Source organism: Littorina saxatilis, linkage group LG4 (assembly GCF_037325665.1).
Source record: "Littorina saxatilis isolate snail1 linkage group LG4, US_GU_Lsax_2.0, whole genome shotgun sequence".
NCBI classification, from domain to species: domain Eukaryota; kingdom Metazoa; phylum Mollusca; class Gastropoda; order Littorinimorpha; family Littorinidae; genus Littorina; species Littorina saxatilis.
In genome coordinates, this window is record NC_090248.1 from 4,276,169 (window position 1) to 4,289,247 (window position 13,079).

Genomic DNA, 13,079 nt, shown 5'->3' on the forward strand with positions numbered 1-13,079 from the left:
CATCAAGCGAATATAAGAGCCAGGCTTTTCTAAATGAGAGTAGATCTTGTTTAAAACATTCAACACAGCATCATCAACACTCCTGTTTTTCCTGTATGCAAACTGACATGGATCAATAAAATCTTTCACACAATCACTCAATTTGAACAAAACAACTCTCTCAAAGACTTTCATACAAACAGAAGTAAGTGCCACAGGTCTCAGTCTAGACACAACATAAGCTGCTTGACACTATTCCAAGGTAAGCGAGAAGCTTTGAAAATAGTTACTTTAATTCAGTAATGCGTAATTATGTATGCAATACTCCTGCTGGTGAGTTCACTACAAACAGGTACTACATTAGAACTAGAAGAATAGGTTCCACAAGAACATTTCTGACTGTTGATGCCACTAAAACTCTCGTTACATCCTGCATTCTGTGTAGATTAGATTACAGCAAATCCCTTCTCATAGGCTGCCCTGACTCCACTCTCCAACCCTTGCAAAAAGTACAACACTCTGCAGCACTCCTCTCATGAAAGAACTTCACTGGCTTCCTGTGTCTCAACGTATTAGGTATAAAGCTGCCTGCTTCTGCTACAAGATCATCTCTGAATCGGCACCTGCCTATCTTTCGGAACTGGTCTCCCTCTACACTCCCTCTCGCACCCTTCATTCTTCTGCTGATGCTCGACTTCTCCGTCAAGGTTGCTTTAAACGCAAGGCTCATGGCTTCCGCACGTTTTCATATCATGGCCCTCAGTTATGGAATTCACTCCCCTTTCTATTACGTCACTCTCCATACATTTCATCTGTCCAATTTGAAAACTCACTTGTTCCAACAACATTACGGATAGTTCCTTAGGCCAAACAAAAAAATAGTCTGTTTACGGTAACATCGGCCCAAAAAATAGGGTCGGTAGGTCGGGATTTTTTTTTCCTCCAAAAAACATCAAATTATTTTGCCAAAAAACAAACTTTGTTTTAAAATTTTGATTTTTTGTTTTTCTTCCCCAAATGCCAAAAAAAAGTCTAGGGTCGCGCAAAAAAATAGGGTCGGTCGGGATACCGTAAACAGACTTCTTTTTTTTTGGCCTTAGCATAGAGTCTGGGGATGTGAGATGTGCATGATGTGTTGTTTGAATCTGACAGTGATTGTATGAATTTTTTATACACGTATTGTTGTCACGCGCTTTGAACTTCTGATAAGGCGCTTTATAAATGCCCGTTATTATTATTATTATTATAAGTAGATACACACTTGTAAACTTATGTTAGTTTTCACACGTGAGCATGAAGTGCCTTTATGAGGAATGTATAGTGGCTTGCAATATTGAATTTGAGGGATGTTTGCAGTTATGTAATATATTAGCACAGCTCAGTTTTCTTCAGGGTTCTGTGAGAACAGTAAAATTCTCCTTTGAGGACTGAAAAATATCTTGGATAATTGGTCTTAATTGGGGGGGGGGGGGGAGATTTAAAACATAAGTACATTTACATGTGTTTTTCATTTTCACTGTGTAAAGGTGGGGAGGTCCTTCTCTACTTGTTTCTTTGTTTTCCCATTGACATATATTTTTGTTCTTGTCTATATTTTTTACATAGGTGCTGTCCTCATCCCCAGCCGACTGTTTCCGCTGAAGCCGTGAAGGATGCTTCTTCATGTAGGCGTGGACATCTTTTTCGTCGCCGTGCAAGGCTTCCAGTTCCAGTACCATATAATTTTGTGAATACTCTGGGGACCTGTCATCAACTTTGGAAGGACGCTTTATTTTAACACTTTGTACCCCATCTATGTTGACCAAGATTTTTTAAGCCGAGACCAGCTGTGCTGCAGCAGGTCACTCAGAATTGTAGAAACTGTATCAACAGGCTAGAATCCTGGCGTTAGATCAACGTTACAGGAAGCGACTGAAGCTAACAGTCTAAGCAGGATGCGGATATGTGCCGAATGATAACAGATGCAATGTACATAGTGACTGTGTGTACCTGGGAGACAAGGAGTTAAGACCACATCTGAACTGAGGATTTAGTCTCTCCATAATCAAACGCTGAAGAAGATTTCAGAATGAACTTTGTTAGATAAATTATGGTTGTTATGATCGTCACATTTTAGGTCCCCCCCTTCCCCCCTTTTCAAACTTCCCCGCTTTTCAGACCTTACATTTTTGGATTTTCTGTTCACAACCTGTTGTACATTTACCTAGATATTAAGCAGATTTCCTCCTTTTTAAGTCCAGCTTATTTTTTTATTCTTGGAGGCCTGAAAAGGGTGTTTGGAAGGACACTGTATTTGTTTGTTCGAAATTCAGAATTCAAATAATTCTTCATCAACGAGTTATTACTGCCTCACCATAGCAGTTAGGCCAGTCTTACTAACTCTTACTTTTATTAATGTGCCGTGATGCAAAGACGTTGAGCAGTTTTCAGATGTTTATGAATCTAGGGCTTTCAAAATTTACTGACATACAATACAATACAATACAATAAAATAACTTTATTAATCTCTAAAAGAGAAATTGCATTGCTGAGCTTTTGTGTCCGTAATAATAACATACATAAAACATTCAAAAATAAACATTTGTTCTTTGTCATGCATACATTCTTGTGTTCTTATACATTTCTTCATGTTGGACTCCATGACTCCATGACATCCAAACATGAAGTTCAGTTACCCCTTTTTAACTTTGAAGGTCACATTGTGGGCGAATTTTTAGCAAAAAGTTGGAACATGGTATGACTGTTCTTACTCACAAGGGAAGTGATTTTGTTATTTACTGATTTTCATTTTGTGTGGCCTTCTTTCACCCATTTAATCATTCATAAATGTTCATACCCAAGGGAAGTAATTCACATATATCTATGGCCAATGTTTTCACAGGGCATCTATAGTGTGGATGAACACTGTCTCCACTCAAAATAGTCCTTTGCTATTGTACATTGTGAATCAGCATTTTTGTTTTTGTCCTGTTTGAATAAAGTGCAATCATTTTACAACCAAAGTGTTAATGTTAAAGATGTTTACATAATGTGTGAAGGATGATGCATTTGAAAACTAATATTGTTAAATGTAAATTGACCTGTGACAAGTCAGCATAGTGCAATATCCAAGCATGAAACCCGCACACAATTCCCAAACAACATGCTTTCTTTTCCACAAAATTCCATCCAGTGGAAAACAATTATGTGAACGTCATAACATGGTGTTTTTTTACATTAATAATCAAGCCTTACACCAACTAAAATGGTGTTAATAGGCATTTGAGCAAGCTTTAACACCAACATAACATGGAGTTAATAGGCATTTGAGCAAGCTTTAACACCAACATAACATGGGGTTTTGCATGTTATACCAGCAATAACATGATGTTAATCACATTACAAGCAAGCTGTAACACCACCAAAACAAGCAGTTTTGCAAGTTAAGTCTACGATAACATGATGTTAATCACATTACAAGCAAGCTGTAACACCACCAAAACAAGCAGTTTTGCAAGTTAAGTCTACGATAACATGATGTTAATCACATTACAAGCAAGCTGTAACACCACCAAAACAAGCAGTTTTGCAAGTTAAGTCTACGATAACATGATGTTACTTGGCGTTAAACCAAAGCTTTAATGCCATCAAAACTTGGAATTTTTGCATGTTACAGACATGCTGTAACATGGTTTAACATGATGTTTTGACCGTCGCAAAACGCGCTGAAATTCCAGGCAATTTCGCTGCGATAACTTCAACAAAATCCAATCAAAATCTGGCGTTGTCGTGAACACCAAAATGTGATAAACCCATTGAAACTTGAAGTTTTGTTGGGATTTTGAGTAGTTTTGTAAGATACAAAACGCCACTTTTCGCCCAGTGAGACTTACCGATTTTACAGACGCTCCAGGGACGGATGTCGGGTCGCTGCGGTGGGCTACTCTCTGAAGATGACACTGCACTGCTGCCGAGTCACTTCGACGGTGTTCAGTAGTGGTTCTGTCCCGAGCCAACGGACGCAGCCCACTGCCTACTATCGATAATAATGATAATAATGGACATTTGCTTTAGCGCATAATCATATATATGCTCAATGCGCTTTACAATAAGTATTAATGCCGTGTGACATGGAATTTTTTACACAATATATCACGCATTCACATCGACCAGCAAACCTCAAGCCTATTAGGGCGAGCATTCACCTTTCACGGCCTTTATTCCAAGTCACACGGGTATTTGATGGACATTTTTATCTTATGCCTATTCAATTTTTACCAGGAAAGACCCTTTTGTCAATCGTGGGATCTTTAACGTGCACACCCCAATGAAGTGTACACGAAGGGACCTCGGTTTTTTGTCTCATCCGAAAGACTAGCACCTGAACCCACCACCTAGGTTAGGAAAGGGGGGAGAAAATTGCTAACGCCCTGACCCAGGGTCGAACTCGCAACCTCTCGCTTCCGAGCGCAAGTGCGTTACCACTCGGCCACCCAGACCACTATGCCCCCTACTAACGACATTGACTGTTAAATCGCGGAGACAGACGAGTGAGCGTCCCCTCCAGAGAGCATACCGCCACTACGTCCCTCCGTCGACCCCCACCAGAACGTCACACGTTGAAGACTGACAGCAGAACTACTTTTCAGGGAAGGATGGAACAGGAACACCGAGACCAAGGTCACCATGATAGCTCCGGGCGTGAAGGGCCACAAGAGCAAAGACAATTGATTATTTTGGATGAATAATGAGATGAGGATGCCGGTTATAATGGTGATGCTAAAGATTTCCAATTTGGTTTGAGACTACGTGGCTAGGCAGCACCGTGACTCTACGCTTACTGTCATAATGTATCCCATGACCTGCCTCTTTGTCTCTGTTAGCTGAGGAGGTGATTATTCTGAATATTCTATCACAACCATATGGATATCCCATCACCACCGAGTTTCGATCGCAACTGTCATTGGTCTTTGTCTTTGATTTCAGAGTACAATTGAATAATTTATAGAGGTCATCTGCATATTCAGAGTTTACAGATGGACTACTTTTTTCAACATACGACTGAAATATTTTGTGGTGTCAAAGTCAATATCACGTATAGGTACAGGCCTACATGTGTCAATATTAAGAAAATAAAGAACACTTCATACGATACGCACATTCTGCATGGATTTAAAGAGCGGAGTCGAGATATTTCGCTGGCTGAAGCGACTGCATGGTCAAAGGCATGTTCAACGAGTATCGCGAGTGGGATCAAGGGACGATACTCCCTAATTCTTACACAGACGGCCATCTACACAGAACCGTGAGAGAGAGAGAGAGAGAGAGACCCAGGCAGCAGAGAAATATGCCCAGCATATGACAAACATATGACATGGCATGTGGAAATCATATAGTAAAACCATATGTCAGTCATAGATAAATTGCAAATGGTTTTGGAATGGATACCATATGGTTTTTAGGTGAAAATGACATGTCAAAAACACTAGTTTGCCACATCACAAGTGACATTGTCATATGAAATCCTCATTTACACCACATTACAAGTGACACCGACATATGTAAATCATTTGTTTGCCATATCACAAATGACATTGTCAGCTATATGTCATATGTTTACTGTTTGAATGACATCTCTTCGTCATATGTTTAACCGATACTTCGAACCTCACAGACACACACTCAATCACACATTTACACAACAAAAGACAAAACAACAGTCTGAAGATCATACTTTATATTGAATATCATAATAATAAGCCAACTTGTATCTGTTCTCCGTAAGGAATCAATGAGACAAAGTCACAGCAGGAATAATACTCCCAAGTCAGCCAAACACACATGCACATTAAGGGAAAAAAAGGCTTTAAAGTATACTATAGTTTAAAAAACTAACACAAAAAAAGTACCCGCAAATGCTTAAAAAACATAATATGAAAACTATTTAACAAAAATTACAGGAGCACATAAACAAGAATTAGAATCTCACAATACAGTGATTCACTTATGTGCATTCTCCTGTTGCTGCATTTGCAAGGATTGTAGTTTCACAAAAATTCACATCTACTTTCAAAGAGCTCTCACTTTCTGCATATACACGTAGTCACATTCAAAAGGTCAATATCACTTGTTTACGGTCACATAAAAAAAAGTCAAAATCACTGGAAAGTCACCTATAGTGCCCTATCCTGCAATGCTTGAAGTATCACAAAAAAATACTCGGACTAGCAAAGTGCTCGTACATTTTGTACATAGTTATACTATACTGTATACAGTCATAAAGGTCAAAATCCCTGAGCACATAAAAAAAGGTCAAAATCACTGGAGTCACCTTAATAGTGCCCTATCCTGTAGCTGCAATGTTTGAAGTATCCCCAAAAAATACTCAGGGACTAGCTAAGTGCTCTTATATTTTGTACATAATTATATACAGTCACATAAAACAAGGTCAAAATCACTGGAGAGTCACCTTAATAGTGCCCTATCCTGTAGCTGCAATGCTTGATGTATCACCAAAAAATACTCAAGGACTAACAAAGTGCTCTTATATTTTGTACATTATATACAGTCATAATAAAAAGTTCAAAATCCCTGAGCACATTAAAAAAAGGTCAAAATCACTGGAGAGTCACCTTAATAGTGCCCTATCCTGTAGCTGCAATGCTTGAAGTATCACAAAAAAATACTCAGGGACTAGCAAAGTGCCCTTATATTGTGTACATAATTATATACAGTCATAAAACAAAGTCAAAATCACTGGAGAGTCACCTTAATAGTGCCCTATCCTGTAGCTCCAATGTTTGAAGTATCACCAACAAATACTCATTGTCTAGCAAAGTGCTTTTATATTTTGTACATAATTATATAGTCAATTATTAAAAAGGTCAAAATCACTGAGCACATTAAAAAATGGTCAACATCACAGGAGAGTAACCTTAATAGTGCCCTATCCTGTAGCTGCATTTGAAATGCTTTAAGAATACTGTATCACAAAATTACACATTGACTACATTGAGTACATTTTCATAAAAAAATATAGGAATTAAAATCAAGTTTCACAAAAAACAGGGAGTCGTCTTATGCCCTGTACTGTAGCTTTTGTTGCGATGCTACTGCTAGAAGTATAACTAGTCAGCAATGCATAAGTGCCTTACAATTACACACACAAAACAAAACAAAATCAATGGACATGATGAACATTTCGCAAAATCTATTAATCGGTCTATTATAACGATCAAAATTATTACATATGCATAAATGGGAGGAATAATTTTTAAAAAATATACACAGTGAGCATCAAATGAGGCAGAGTGCCGTTTCGAGATCAGATAAACAAAGGGACATCTGTGCCCTAAATGCATATGACATGTGTCTAACAATTATTGAAAAGTATAATACCTCGCTTCCAGTAACTGTACTTATAGTACACAGAACAGATTTCTCGTACATAATTAAAGAAGACAGTTTTCTCTACTTGAAAAATCAAATAACTATCTTGTCATTCTTAGTTTGATAATGACCGCCACAAGACACCCTAGCGCCAAAAGGTTGTGCAAATTCAGTGTCACATCAAGTGAAACAGACAGCTTTGCATACATTTTTTAAATTTATTTATGATTAAATATAATTGGTTCCAGTGGTCAAGCAAAAAAACAAGAAAATCAACAAACCAATTTTGTTTGTGACACGATATTAAAACAAATGTTTTAACTGGGCTTTGCCTGAGACTTTCCCTGTAAACTTGCTAACTTTTACGTGCTCATGTAAGCAGGTAATGCTGAACTTTCTTTCAAAATCATATTCTTACACAAATACTGATTCTGTAATTAAAGTGGATGGTTAAAAAGGCCTTCTGCACTGACTATTAGGGTTTAACATCCTCTTAGTCCAGTTAGCCTACATAGGGATCGATAGTTATTTGTAATTCGCTGAGAATATATGATACTTTGACTTGACAAGCCCGCTGTGGCAGTCTTCTTCGACATGCCAGAATTGGGTTTCTCTCATCAAAGAATCGATCATGATAATCAGAGGATGCATCCTTGTCTTCTAATTTTTCTAGCCCTTAGACTTTCTCTGCAAACTTGGGATCTTTTTTGTGCACAAAATGCTGAACTTTAAAAAAAAATTATATTCTTTCATAAATACTCATAATTTGCTGAGGATTCGGTATGATACTTTGACCTGACAAGCTCGCTGTGGCTGTCCTGTTCGACACGCCAGACGATTCATGCTTTTCTTTGTGTTTTTCTAGCCCTTGGACTTTCCCTGTGGGATTGGGATATTTTTCCTGCACATTGAGCTGGAAATGCTCAACTTCCTTTTAAAACCATGTTCTTACACAAATACTAATTCTAAAGATTACAGGGGATGATCTGTACGTAATTGCACTGGCTGACTGACTATTAGGGTTTAAAGAGTTCTTAGACCGGCTGGCATACATTGGGATAGTAACTGATAATATGCTGAGGATATGGTATGATACTTTGACTTGACAAGCCCGCTGTGGCTATCTTCTTCGACACGCCAGCATTGGGTTTGTCTCCTCAAAGTATTGAGTGGCAATAATGATTGACACAGAGGATGCATCCTTGCCTTCCTAGCCCTGAGACTTTCCCTACGAACTTGTGATATTTTTGCGTGAACCATGTGCTTGAAATACTGAACTTTTAATACCATGTTCTTTCATATATATACTGATTCTGGAGATGACAATAGATGATCAAAAAAGGCAAGTATTTTATGTGTACGTTTTCACAAAACTGGCTTAAAAAAAAAAAGCTTCTCTTCAGAGAAAAGGATTAGGAACGCTGAAGAAGAAGAGAAAAGGATGTCTTTCCCTGTAATAGCAACTACTGGTTTGAAATTGGAGGCAACGTTCTGAATATTTCATAGACAAACTGTATAATAAATTACACTCTAGGCAGCCGTAGCTTACTGCATGTCCCTACAAATGCTCCTGATTAGCGTTCCCTTGTCCTTGAAGACCAGGCTGCTGTGGCATCTGCCTGTCCCGTTGCGATGTCAGCCAATTAGCAAGGGCCGCGTCCAGCTCCTGTTCTGTGGCATTGGCAAATGTACGTCTAACTGCAGCTGCAAACAGAAAGATAAAGAAACGTAACCAACCAAATCAGAGGAATGAAGCAGGCTGCCCAATTATGGACGATCCACAACATTAATGGGAGGTCCCTAGTTTCTGACATTGCTGATCACATGCGCATAGGACTGGAGGTTTTCAAAATGTCCCGTCCACAGTGCCATCAACTTTCACAAAAAGCTGGATATGCTATCATCAAAGACAGGTTAGGCCAAACAAAAATATACATTGGTGTAGGGTAATGTGACCAAAAAAGATAAGTGTCGGTAGGTCGGCTTTTTTTTTTAATTTAAAAAAGATTTAGTTGAGTTTTTCTCTTCTTCTTCTTCTTCTTCGTTCGTGGGCTGAAACTCCCACGTACACTCGTGTTTTTTGCACCAGTGGAATTTTTCATGTATGACCGTTTATTTTACTCCGCCATTTAGGCAGCCACACGCCGTTTTCGGAGGAAGCATGCTGGGTATTTTCGTGTTTCTATAACCCACCGAACTCTGACATGGATTACAGGATCTTTTTCGTGCGCACTTGGTCTTGTGCTTGCGTGTACACACGGGGGTGTTCGGACACCGAGGAGAGTCTGCACACAAAGTTGACTCTGAGAAATAAATCTCTCACCGAACGTGGGGACGAACTCACGTTGACAGCGGCCAACTGGATACAAATCCAGCGCGCTACCGACTGAGCTACATTCCCGCCCCAGTTGAGTTTTTAAAGGAGGCTACTTTCCATAAGTTGGAATCACACGGGCGATTTAATCGTGAGATTTATTCCCCCAATCCGAACGGGGGCCGATCACAGATCAAATCGAAGGCCATTGACCCGTCACACGATGAACGAAGGATAACTTAACTCAACGCGACCGGGGCAGAGGTGACGTATCAAAGTGAACATTGCAAACGCGCTGAAAGCGAGCAGACGCTAATGTTCGAACATCGCTCTACCTTTCCGAAAAATACCGTTTAGCATTATGCCATAGCGAGAAATTAAGTTCACAGACAGTTGCAAGAGTAAGAAACTGTTCTTCCAAAAAGTTTTGAAACGACGAAGAGACGTTGTCTGCCACTTTAACAAGTCACGGCGGGAAGGCCGCAACAAAACGTTCTGATTGGCTTTGTGCTACGATTGCTCCACGGCAGTATTGCGGGGATAGAACAAGTTCTAACGCTCAAAGCTACAAGGAAATCTCGTAAGAGAGAGTCGTAGCTTTGTCTTAGCTCTTTTCTAAGACTCAGTCGCCAGTCTGACTGTAAGTTTTAGGAAATGAAGCGTGTGACTGCACCATTAGTCTCGCAAAATGTGCCAAAAAAAGTTTTAGGGTCGGCGGGGAAAATAGGGTCGGTCAGGTTACCCTAAACCAACATATTTTTTTGTTTTGCCATATTTACCAACAAAATGAAGAAAAAAAACGCCTGAGGGTACCACCTGGGAGAATTGTATGTAAAGAACGGTCCAGTACTTTTCTCCGAGTCGCTCTACATACACATCACTATCCTAAATCAAATGTATAACAAGAAACGAAAGTAATAAATCAATTGAACTCACCATACATAACCCTTTTCAGGGTTAAGTTTTTGAAGGGGAGCTTGTTCTTCTGTCCGTGGTTGTTATATCTTCGAGCCAGAGGCGGAGCCAGTACTTTACGAAGCGTAGCCTTCAGAAATTTTGAAGGGGTCTCCCCACCCTCCAACGCAAGAGCTGCAGTCTGAAATTTAAATATTTTTTTTATTCAAACAGTCTTAAAGAAAAAAATACAATTTTTCTAAGAAAAAAATCCCTGATTTGAAAACGTTAGACAAACACATGGTCGACCAGTTAAAACCCAGATCCTAGTGAATAACTACCTCCAATATGTATGTTACGCTGTGTCTAATCAATACAACTTTATGTAGTTGAAATCTGCACATCGGAGTTAAGATTCACTTTCAGTTTCACATGCAGCTATGCCCTCAACCTCAAGCAAAACATGTGACCTCAAGCAAAATATGTTGTCGGCTAACACTCGGGGCAAGCAATCCAGCATTGCAGCAACAAATCAGTAACTGCAATGTGTATATTTCTGAAAGTAACAATCATATGGAGCGGACACTGCATAACATACACATCAGTTTGACTTTCGCTGCGACTGTGGTTGAACTGATTTGAACTGATCGGCCATGTGTTTCTTGCTGTTTGTCTGAGGTAATGGCAGCTGGATTCTTGTGCAACTCAACTGACTGAGAGGGTACGTTTCGTGGATGGGAAGACAATGGTAGGTTTTTAAACACAGTTTTTAAGAACACAGGAACAAAAAACGCAGTTTGGTGTGGCACATCGTTGCTAAAGTCGAAACAACAGTTGTCGACCGAACCACATATATTTAGGGTGTACATATATAGATCTGACAATCATGCATACATACACTTTCATTGTAAGTTAGCCTGCTTATTACAGGGCTTGTGGAATTTCTAGCGGGCAAGTGACTCCATTGGCCTGGCTGACAAGTTAATATCTGATTTGGCCATCCCTGCGAGCCACACAAGGAATTCACACATCAGCCACAGAGACACATTCAACCAATATGACCAGAAATTACCACTGTGTTCCTGATGCCAGCATCTTGCAGCCGGCCTTCCAAATCAGTCATGTGGTCTAGTTCGCCCAAAGGAAATACCAGATCCTGGGGGAGAGTTGGGGTCCTGTCAGCAGCCGGGCCGGGCTGGTTTGCTCCATCCTTGAGTTGTTGTTGTAGCTGCATCATGGCAGTGGCAAGACGTCGTACTTCATGGCACAAATCACCAAGTTTCGAGAGGATCTGAACATATGCTGGGTCAGATGTAGAATCTAAACAAATAAAAGACAAAATGTGAGACAGTGCAGACAAAAGGTGGAAAAAGGGTGATGGTGATTGATGGGGAAAGCTTAACCAAAGTACTATTATATATGAAGTCTTATATCGCGCGCGTATCTCCAGACTCGGACTCAAGGCGCAGGGATCTATTTATGCCGTGTGAGATGGAATTTTTTTTTACACAATACATCACACATTCACATCGACCAGCAGATCGCAGCCATTTCGGCGCATATCCTACTTTTCACGGCCTATTATTCCAAGTATGAGCAAGAAAAGCAGTATGCACAGTGCAATGAAGAAATACCACTCATTTACATGGTTTCCACTATATATTACCTCTCATACAAAATGTAGGCTGATGTGTTCGAGATCAGATCTTTGTGATAAGGCTGTTTCTTGTAAAACCAATTCTATGACCGAAAATGCCATGTATCTTCCTCTCAGCAAACAGATTGAGTTTACATCAGGTAGTGACTATACAGAGGAACCTACAACACAGACTTTTACCAGGAAACAAATGACTATTATGGATACAAATTTGATAGTAATTCCAAACGCCACATAAAATGTGTTCTGTATGAGCAATTTCGATTATGTGCCCATTCAAAAGCAGAAACATTTGAGGGGTGTCAGTGTATGAGGTTCCACTGTACAATCACTGCCTTTTGCAAACCATGACAGGGGAACGAATGGTCTTTCTTTTCGTATAAATGGTATCACAAAGATCTGCCCTCAAAATCACTTTTCTTTTTAAAGACACGTAGTATGGAAATAACCTTTCTACAAACAATTACAAATGACAGTCAACTGTTTTGTGGAGTGGCGATCTTTCCCCCCTAAAACGTGTCATAATAAACAACAAACACTACTCACCCCTCCAAGGTAGGGGGCTACTCCCAGTCCCATGACGCATGCGGCCAACACCAGACTCAGCCATGCTGTCGTCATTGCCTGTACAGAAATATTTGTCAAATAGTGAAAACAAAACACCAGAAATGTTTATCACAGATTTTCAGCAGCAATACCAAGAAGGAAATAAAACATAAAAAGCAGACCTCGGTAAGATAGGGGATACCCTGTCCTGTGACAAAGTATTATTATATATGAAGTCTTATTACTTATATCGCGCGCGTATCTCCAGACTCGGACTCAAGGCGCAGAGATCTATTTATGCCGTGTGAGATGGATTTTTTT

The 13,079-nt window shown here is 39.7% G+C and overlaps 1 long non-coding RNA gene across 1 annotated transcript; it reads left to right on the top strand.

The window, feature by feature from the left end:
• Window positions 1-205: 205 nt before the first annotated feature.
• On the top strand, window positions 206-2,981 carry LOC138965723 (uncharacterized). Its single transcript, XR_011455497.1, has 2 exons — window positions 206-241; window positions 1,585-2,981. It is a non-coding gene; the product is annotated as an uncharacterized lncRNA (long non-coding RNA).
• The last annotated feature ends 10,098 nt before the right edge of the window (window positions 2,982-13,079 follow it).